The following is a 9,628-nucleotide window of genomic DNA, read 5'->3' as shown; positions in this document are numbered from 1 at the left end:
GCGGGCTCCCTGCCGCCTCGGGCCCGGCGGGGACGGCGCTGGGCACGGCGGCGTCCCGGGCCGGGCCGCGTCTTCATCCCCATGGCCACGCCGTGCCCGCCTCGCCGGCAGGTGTCTGCCGGATCAGAGAGCTGAGCTGACCACCGCGGCCCCGTGGGAAGGGGCGGCCGGGCTGAGGAGGAGCCCGGCGCGGGGCCTGGCGCTCCCGCAGCGGGCGCTGAGGAGAGCGGCGCAGCTCTGTGCGCCATGCTGGGAGCTGGCCCCGTGGGAGGACGCACAAGCGAAGCCGTGGCTCTGAGGGCGCGTTTTTACTCCGAGGCAGTATCAGAAAGCATCGGCTGGTTCCAAGGGAAGGTTATTCCCTATTCGGGAGATCGTGCCCTTGTCTGCGTCCGTGGCAGTGTTTCAGACAAGCTGAACTCGTCGTTTTTGTTGGATCAGCCATTTTTAGATTGGCCAATTTTTGTTACCTCGACCTGTATCCTCCCAGCTAATGCTGGGACGCCCGCAAGGGAAAGTTTAGATTAATGTAATGCAAAATCACAGGTAGCTAGCTAGTTTTTCAGGCCTCATTAGAGCTAGATAAAATGGATCTGGCTTTACCACCTCTGAAATGCAGTGAATGCTGTAGGCTTTGTAAAAGACGTGGATGGAATTTATATTCAGCCAATAAATCAGTATAAGAGTAATAACAGTTTAAAAGTAAAGCATACCTAACAGTTTAGGATTAAACTTTAACCTTTGTCTTGCCATTATTGTAGTGCTGCCAAGGGCAATTAGGAATACTCACTTCTTTCCACACACACTATTTTTAAATTGCACCTGAAAACACGCACATTTTAATGCTGACTCCTGGGGAAGTTCCTTTTTCAAGACAGTAGAGCAATTTAAATTATCAGTTGTTTGTTTCAGATCACAAATTTTAATCAAGTGGAAGCTGTAAAATGAATTTGATCTTTTTCTGTTTTAATTTTAGATTAGAATATACAATTAACTACTTCAGAGGTGCTTTTTAATGCCACCCCTGGAAGAAATCCTATTTGAACTTTACAAAGCTATTATAGCCAACAAACCAAAACATTTATTCCTGTCCTAAAGACACTAAAGTGGTCTTGTACACTTAAAGATTATAACATTGCATGTATAAGTAATAGTGTTACCTAAAAATAGTTTCTTCAGAATACAGTTACTTCAATGCTAATAATGCCTTCCAATAAACAAAAAAGTTACTTTGACCACTTAGTACATAGGCAAGTCCATATTTAAGGCTCCAATCTTAGGCAAAATCACATCAGTGACTGAAGAGTGAGTCTCACTGATTTCTTATTGCAAATGCAGATGGGGGAGATGGACATATCACCATACTGAAGCATTTCAATTTTGATTTGGTCAAGTTCAGCACAGCAAAATGATTTTGGTTATTGCTCCCTTATTGATTTGGAGTTTCACGTGTATTTGTTAGTGAAGCTGTTGGAGTGTTGCTGTTCGATGAGTGCTATAAATATGAAATATTGTAATACAGAAAGCGTGTGTATTCATGGAGATTAAAAAAATCACTTTAGGAATTTCTGAATATACAATAGAAAACATTAGAAGTGTTAAAAATAGATAACCTTTAATTTTGAAAAAAAATACATTTTAAAATTATTAAAAATTTGTATTTTGACAAAATTTTTCAGCTTATCTGTTTTTGTTTAGTTAGTAAGGCAATGATAGCTTTCAAATCAAGGGTATAGACTACATACTTTTCTACTACATACTTTTCTACTACATACTGCAAAACCTATATTATTTTAAAGTACGCACTATTTTTGAATAAATTGTGTTCACTCAGAAAATCTGAGGTCACACCCTGTAAAACAAAGTACTTAGTGTAAGAAACATTAAAAATCATTCAAAGTAAAAGTGTAAGTATTTCTCTGAGAAATGCTTGATGGGAATTCTTTCTAATTCCAGGAAAATGTTCCTAACAGATAAAAATTATATTAAATATAGTGCAGGACTTTGGATGAAAACTGTATGCACAACAGATGTTTATTTAACTTCAACCACATGAGCAGTTTGTTGAAATTAGCTGGACARCTCATTTGCTTAAAATGGAGCACGTAGGCAAATACTTTCAGGTCTTCAATTGTTAAAACACATACTCATGTTCAATGAATCATGTCGTGTCTTCAGTGAAGACAAATAGGACTTATGACAAATAGGAGAAGAAGGCAGACATTGGACTGAGTATAGTACAGAAATTTCCCAGGTTGATCATGCACTGAGTATAGTACAGAAATTTCCCAGGTTGATCAACACTGTTTGTGACACAAGCTAATTTAAGATAGTGTATAGTAAATTCCTGCTACTACAAATTTTAGTTAAGAACTTTTATTAACAAACTGGAACCTACTTTTCAGCTTCAGAAATATTCTAGAAGAGATAACCCTCATCCCTGAAAAAAATATATTCTAAAGAAATACTAGAATAAATGGAAGAAACAGAAACATACAGAGCTGCTAGATTTCAGCAGCAAGTAATTCAGACCAAAAGAGGTCTTTTTAGATATATTAAATTAGCAAATCATTGATAGGAGGTGAAAATACACATTAAAGAAAAGAAGAAGCACTTTAAAATAATTTTATTTATCTCTTGATAGGCGATTACCATGAAAATCCAGATCATTGTCTTGGCTGCATTGGATTCATAGTTTCCAAAGATATTTAAAGACACGAGAATTGTTTGACTGCAATTGAGACGTACAGTATGTTCTCTTGGATAAGCTGTTCTTCTGAAAGGGCTTCCGTCTCAGTGTGGTTTTATCAGTGTCAAGTTAATGTTAATTCTAAAAGAAGGGAATCTTGGTTGTGAAATCTCACTGCACACCATTGACTCTCATGGGAGAGAAAGGGAGCACAGCTCAACCTTCATGATACCAACTATTTCCCATTCCAAACAGTGATCTTTCATCATCAGGTGGTGTAACTGTTCATTGCAAGAGCTATCCATGTTGTGTGCCAGGATCTCCTAGCCCAAATTCTATCCTTCCCTGTGGCAAAAGTAAGACCTGATTATTAAAAATAAGTGATACAATAGCAGTTTTAAGCATGCTTAGACTGGGAAATTCCTTAGTGTTTGAAGAACTACAAACATCTTTTTCTGGACACTAATGAAATAGGACTTTCTACAGAGAAGCATGCAGGACATATAAGCAGTAGAAAGAAGAAGAATGACTCATAGACTACAAAGGTAATCTCTTGGGTCTAAGAAAGTTTGTGGAAAGCATAAAAAGAGAGCAACGTGCCTGTCTAACAATGCTTATTGGTGCCTTCCAAGAAATTCACCTGCATTGCCATTTTGCTTATAGACCCACCAGCATGAACCCATCCTGGTTTCTAGATATCTCTAAACAAATGTCTAACTCTTCAAGGAAGATTAATCCCTTCGCATTGGTACCTTCTTCCTGAAGCTGAAGGACTAATCCTCCTCCAACAAACTATTGTGGGAAACGATAGGATGGATGAGCAGAAAGAGCGTACATATACAAGTAAGGATATACTGGATTCAGACCTAGCAATCTATACTCTATTACCATAACAAAATGCTTGCATGCTGCTATCATGAGTCTAGGATCTTTCTTCTTGGTTAAATCCAATTGTGGAATAAAATAACTAATACCCGTTCATGACTGAGTCTTGTCCCCTTCAAAGATCTTTCAGCTAACTTGATAACAGAAAATTAAATTTGGAATGATCCCTGAAGAGGCAAAACCGATGTGGAATATGATCTGTCCATCTATTTGGATGCCCTGGGACCTTTTAGCCAAAAGGAACGTTGTACCCCTACAGAGAAGATACAGAGAAGAGAAATCATGACAAGGGTTTCGCTATTGCCACAATCAAAGTGATGCCTGGAAGCGCAACAAACTGTAGTCCTGCCTGCTGCTTTTGTTGCTGAGTCCATAGCATAGCTGCAAAGTGATATTCCCAGTGAACAGTGCAGTGTTTTTCAGGTAAGGAGGTGATAGGGACCATTTCTGTATGCAGGCTGTGTTGCCTGTCAGGATCGGTTCTGCTCTAGAGGTATTAAAAATAATTTTGACTTTCTGCTCTTGCCAGTAGTGGGAAGTAGTGGGAAGCACTCGAGTTCTTCAGGCTCTCGTTAGCCACAGAGCTGAACAGTATGTATGAAAWTAACAGTCACCTGAGTACCTTTATAATTTCATAATTATTAGGCCTAATGGGTTAGTTTCTGCCAACTCAGCATAACCTGATCCAGATCTGCCCTCTTGGATTGTCAGGACAAACAGTTCTTAACACAGCCCAGTCAAATTGCACCTCCAGCTCTGATGCAGCTCACCCAGATGGGTAACAGTACCAAACTTTCTCTCTCTGGGCCCTGACCTTTATTAATTATCCAAGCAAAACATTCACACAGCAAAGAGATTTACCTTCAAGCCAGGCTCATTTCATTTGGCAGGTTGAGGGAGATGATCCTCCTCCTCTCCTCAGCCCTAGTGAGGCCACACCTGGAGTCCTGTGTTCAGTTCTGGGTTCCCCAGGACAAGAGAGACTTGGAGCTGCAGGACCCAGTCCAGTGAAGAGATACYAAGATGAGTAAGGGATTGGAGCATTTCTTTTATCAGGAAAGGCTGAGAGAGCCCGGAAAAAAGACGACTGAGGGGGATGTTAGTAGTCCCTTTAAGTATTTGAAGGGAGAGTGGGAAGAGGATGGAGCCAGACTCTTTTCAGTGGTCCCCAGTGACAGGACTAGAGACAATAGCCACAAACTGAAACACAGGAAGTTCCATCTGAACAGGAGGAAAAATTTTTGTTACTCTGAGTGTGACTGAGCACAGGGATGGGTTGCCCAGAGGTTATGGAGTCTCCATCCTTGGAGATATTCAATAGCTGCCTGGCCATGATTCTGAGCAATCTGCTGTARGTGACCCTGCTTGAGCAAGGGGGTTAGACTAGGTGATCTCCAGAAATCTCTTCTAACCATAACTGTTCTGTGATTCTGTGGTAATTCATTTACTACTGTATTTCCCAACGGCCTAGCAATATCATCAGAAGCAGTCTGTGTTCAGGTGGGCTGAAGGGTGAATGTCCTAAATATGTTAAAAATAAGGTTATAGATTGTATCTAGTAATGGTAAACCAAGGACAATACCTAGGCAGCTATAGCTGGCAAACTAAGAGCATCTGTAAGAAAATGATGTGATAGTTCTGAGCCAGCATGGGACAAAATCTTGTCTGACAAAGCAGAAATCAGTGGTGAAGTCAGTAAAGTTCCTGATAGTGGAAAACCTTAAACAAGCTGCACAACATYGCTCCCTTCAGACAAGAAAGTGAGGAACACTCAAAGACACAGGAAGACATGTAATCCCAAAGCAGTGCAGCTGTATTTTGCACAATATCATTCCTAGGGCTGGCGAGCAGCTGGGACAGTGGGCTTCACAGGGAGACCACCTGGGATTCAATAGCCTGAGAAAACCTGGTCAGCCATGGGTTGTACAGCTGCAACAATACTTTGTTTCATACCAAAACCAAGGTGATACCTGACAGAAATTCAAAACTGTTAGTTTTTGGAAAGCGGAAAAACTCTTTTTGCATAATTTGCCTGTGGAACTCATCGCTGCGGGAAAATTCTGAGGGTAATACTTAGTAAAAGGGGGATGAGATGACAATAAGAATAAAAAGAAAATTCAAAGAAGCTTTCAGTAACTTTCAGAGGGCCACTGTGCTACACATATTAGAGCTCTGACTCTCTGAAGATGTCTCTCATGGCAAATAATTTCTGCTTGGAGCTGGAGCAGCTCGTTGTGGCTGCTCAAAGAAACAGCACAGTGAATTCAATAGGTTTTAGACTTGCTACAGTCTGRCAGTTTCTATGCATCTACCCTGTGGATGTGGTAGGTACAAAGCAATATTGCCAGGCGGTGCAGAATTTCAGGGTGCTATAGAGCTCCTCTGGTGCCCCACAAGAGCGGTGTGCAATAGCCTCTTCTAGCCTTTGGCCATGGAAGAGATTTTCTGTTAAGTGCTCCCGGGCTAGCTTGACCCTTTCTACAGGCTCTCAGAGCAAAAAATTAATCTGAAGGCACTTGCAGCTTCCTGTCCTGCTGAGCAGTTTGGGGTGGCTGTCCTCAATACATGAAGTGCTGATGTGGGAGCAGAGTTGATGGGGGCTCCAGTATCAGCTCTGCTCCAATGAGGGGATGCAGATGGGACATGGGGAGCTCATGGGGCATAGCAGAAATGGAATTTTGCAGGAGTTAAGGCAACTGAAATATCTTTKGGGGGGATCTCCATAACATCAGTGCTGTTTACAGTATCTCCTTGTCCAGAAATAACAAGAATTTCCAGGGGTGTTACTCCCTACTCCAATTTCAGTGGATAGAAATTGTGAAGATGCCACCATTGTTACACCAAGTCCTCGTATCCCTCTGCCTTTGGAACAAACAACGTGGCCCCAGGGTGGAATGGGCCAGCAGCAGCTTCCTAGAAATGATCCCAATGGTTTCTAATCCCAAACCCCCAACCAGCACCTTGCTCCTCCAGCGCTGTGATACTCACCCAGTGCCATCGGGGGGCAGCAGCACCCTGTGGGAGTTCCTGGGTGGCACTGGGTGCCCAGGGATTCGGTGGCTGGGGAACCTTCCTGCCTTTGCTGGCTCTGCCAGGTCAGGGCAGAGTATCACAGGCTGGTTAGCGGTACCCATGTCAGACTGATGCTTTCACGAGGATATGCTCTGCCTCCTCCACACCTGCACAGTGTCAGCACCCAGCACCAGCCATGTTCCCCAAGTGTCTCTTCTCATTCAGGCACAGAGACACCGCAAAAGGGAGAAAAGGGCTTATTGCAGTGTGTCTCCACTCTCCTCTGCTTTACATGGAGTTCAAGGCCTCAGTGTGGAAGCAGACCTGGCAGTCTGTGGTGCTTTGCCTCCATTTTGCAATGACAGTGGTGTGAGATGTGAGCTAGAGCCAGGCCACCTGGCCATGTGGATGGAAAAACCCTCTTGCCCAACTCCTAGCCCCATTCTATCAGACATCAAAATAGCCCTCCGCTTTTGGGGCTGAAGAGAAAAGCGAAAGCAGGGGAATGCTTTGCAGAATGTGCCAAGAGTTCAGAAACAGAATTGTCTGAGCTACTTTGGCTTAAAATGGGTACTTTGTGRTGCTCCTGGGTCTGATCTGCCTAGCTTAGAGCAATAATTGCAGGATCCCTCCCTTTGCTCCTAGTTGTTGCACTAGAAAGAGACTGTCTGTTTTTCAAGTGGCACAGTGTATATTTTAGCCTGTGGTCCAGCTCGGGTGATCTGTAAAAGTGTTGTGAGGTCCTTTAATGAAAGGCCACTGCTCCATGAGCACTATTTCAGTTCACCCAGTGTGCACAGACCCCGTCATTGCTCTTCAAAGATCTCATGTAACTTAAGTCAGCAGAGCAGAAACGAAGGAACTGATTGAACATCCTGTTTTAACAAGCCTCCCTTCTGCCCGGTGGCCTTGTTAAAACTGCAGCAAATGCTTTTGTGCAGGACATGAAGCAGGGTCCCCTGCCTGCCTTCCTGCTAGGCTGGAAGGGGACTCCTGCTGGCTGCCATGCTTTGAATGCATGAACATACCGAGCACACTGAGGCAGATGCAGAGTTTTGCATACTGAAAAGATAAGGAGGGCTTTTTTTTTCAGTGTTGAAARCAGTTTATTCTTTACAATGTACTGACACTAGAACGGAAAGTGCCTTTTCCTGAAACTGGCTATTTATAAACAGCCTGCTGCTGCTGAGTCTTGTCTTGCGAGGGGGCAGGGATGCTTACAGCTTTCCTTTCGTTGCCTTGAATTCACCCACAAATCCTTTGCCCAGAAGAGAATAGAGCGGATCCTGCTGACCATCTGCTGAGGGCATGCAACAGCACGAACAGCTTTAACAATACTTCGGAGTTACCAGACTCCAGTGAMTATCTTATTCAGTCCTATACATTCCTGTTTTGCAGTAGGCGCTGTTCCCAGCACTGGATTGTTGCAAAGGCTTTTTTAGGAGAGTTGAGTTGTTTGTGGCAGTCATGCCTTTAGTGCATGAAACATAGTTATGCTTGTTGGAAGGGCATGATCCTTGGTGTGTATGTACACAAGTCAGTGGCAGTTTTAGCAGTGTCTTTCCAAGCTGCTGAACAGTGTGCAGCATTTTTTGCATGCACATATTTAAGGTGGGATTTATTTGTTCTGTGTTGTCTAAAACATAGCCTCCAAGCTAGCCCTCCTTAGCTGGCTTTCCTTTCCCATCAAAGGAAAGAAATAGGCACCTTCAAATATTCTCTCCATGAATTGCCTTTTTTAGGATCATTCCTAAGTCAGTGTRTAGGTATGCAGGGCAGCATGCTGCCTACCTTCTGCTGTCTTGGTACAGCAGAACTAGTGGCTCTTCCCCAGTTCTTTGGGGCAGCTCTTTGACTCCTCTTCCTCTGGGGATACTAGGATCTTCTTTTGATCCCCTCCAGAACCTCCAAGAAAGCTGAGATCGRGTCAGTTCTTAAAACCCTTCCTGTCTTAGCTGTCCCCCCAAGCAGGGTTTGCTCTTGGCGCTGCTCAGCGTACAGTGTCACAGCATTAGCTGGATTTTACCATTGCTAGTGATGGTATTTGTGGCTTTTGGTATACCTCTTAGTCTGGAGGAACAGTATGCCAAGCAAAACAATACAGAGGGGTTCAGCCCAGAATAAAAGTATGAAATAAAMCCCCCTGTCCTCTCCTAATGTATCTCTTGGTCCTGCCAGAAAAAGGAGCTTTGCAGGGCAGCCTGGGAAGGATGAGGCAAAGAGCGCACAGCTCTCCAGCCATGCTGAGAGAGACAGACATCAGATTGTAACTCTGCACACCAAACATAGCTAGAGCAATGAGGACAGGCATACATTGCTAGGACTAAACAGGAGAACTTGGAGAAAATACAAAGACAAGAAAAAAAGATAAAAGAGCAGAAGTTTCTTCAACACCTCTGGTCACAAGCTGGTTATGGGCTTTTGTACAGGGCTCAACTTGCAGAATTCCCTGGAAATACAAACTCAGAGGTATTTCTGGCACATCTGAAAAAGAAATAATCTTCCATCTGGAGGCGGGAGTGTGAGACACTGCCCTTTGCACACGGAAAGGTCCCTGAACTTCTGAACTGCCCACACACCACTGACAACAGGATTTGGCTAACTTGTCAAAACTTTTCTCAACTTGCTTTAATGCCTTGCAACTGTCTTTTGTATTTACAGTTGAAACAGGAAAAGAGGGACTTGGTCCATACCTTGGTGTAGCAATTATGAAGCAACCCAACGGCTGATTGTATGTAACCAGCATCTGAAAACCATGAGACATATTTTCAGTGTTGTAATGTGCCATATACAGCCATGTGACCCAGAAGAGACCCTCAGCATAGAAATGCTGCTGAGAGAAAGACCATAGAGTAGCCTCCTGGGTTTTCTAATCCCCACTGTTATTAAAGACTTGAGGARCAGATCCTATTCCTCCCCCTTTTCCCCCTTCCTTCAGGGCAAAGGCTGAACTGGGATATAGGCTGGAATCAGATGCTTGCAAAAGCAGTCACTTGCAAGGCTTTTGCCATAGACTTAGCCCTTTGCCTCTAAAACATTACT

The sequence above is a fragment of the Rhea americana genome, unplaced genomic scaffold (genome assembly GCF_003343005.1).
Source record: "Rhea americana isolate MKP2758 unplaced genomic scaffold, rheAme1 scaffold_195, whole genome shotgun sequence".
Lineage (NCBI taxonomy): Eukaryota > Metazoa > Chordata > Aves > Rheiformes > Rheidae > Rhea > Rhea americana.
This window is presented reverse-complemented; position numbering follows the sequence as displayed.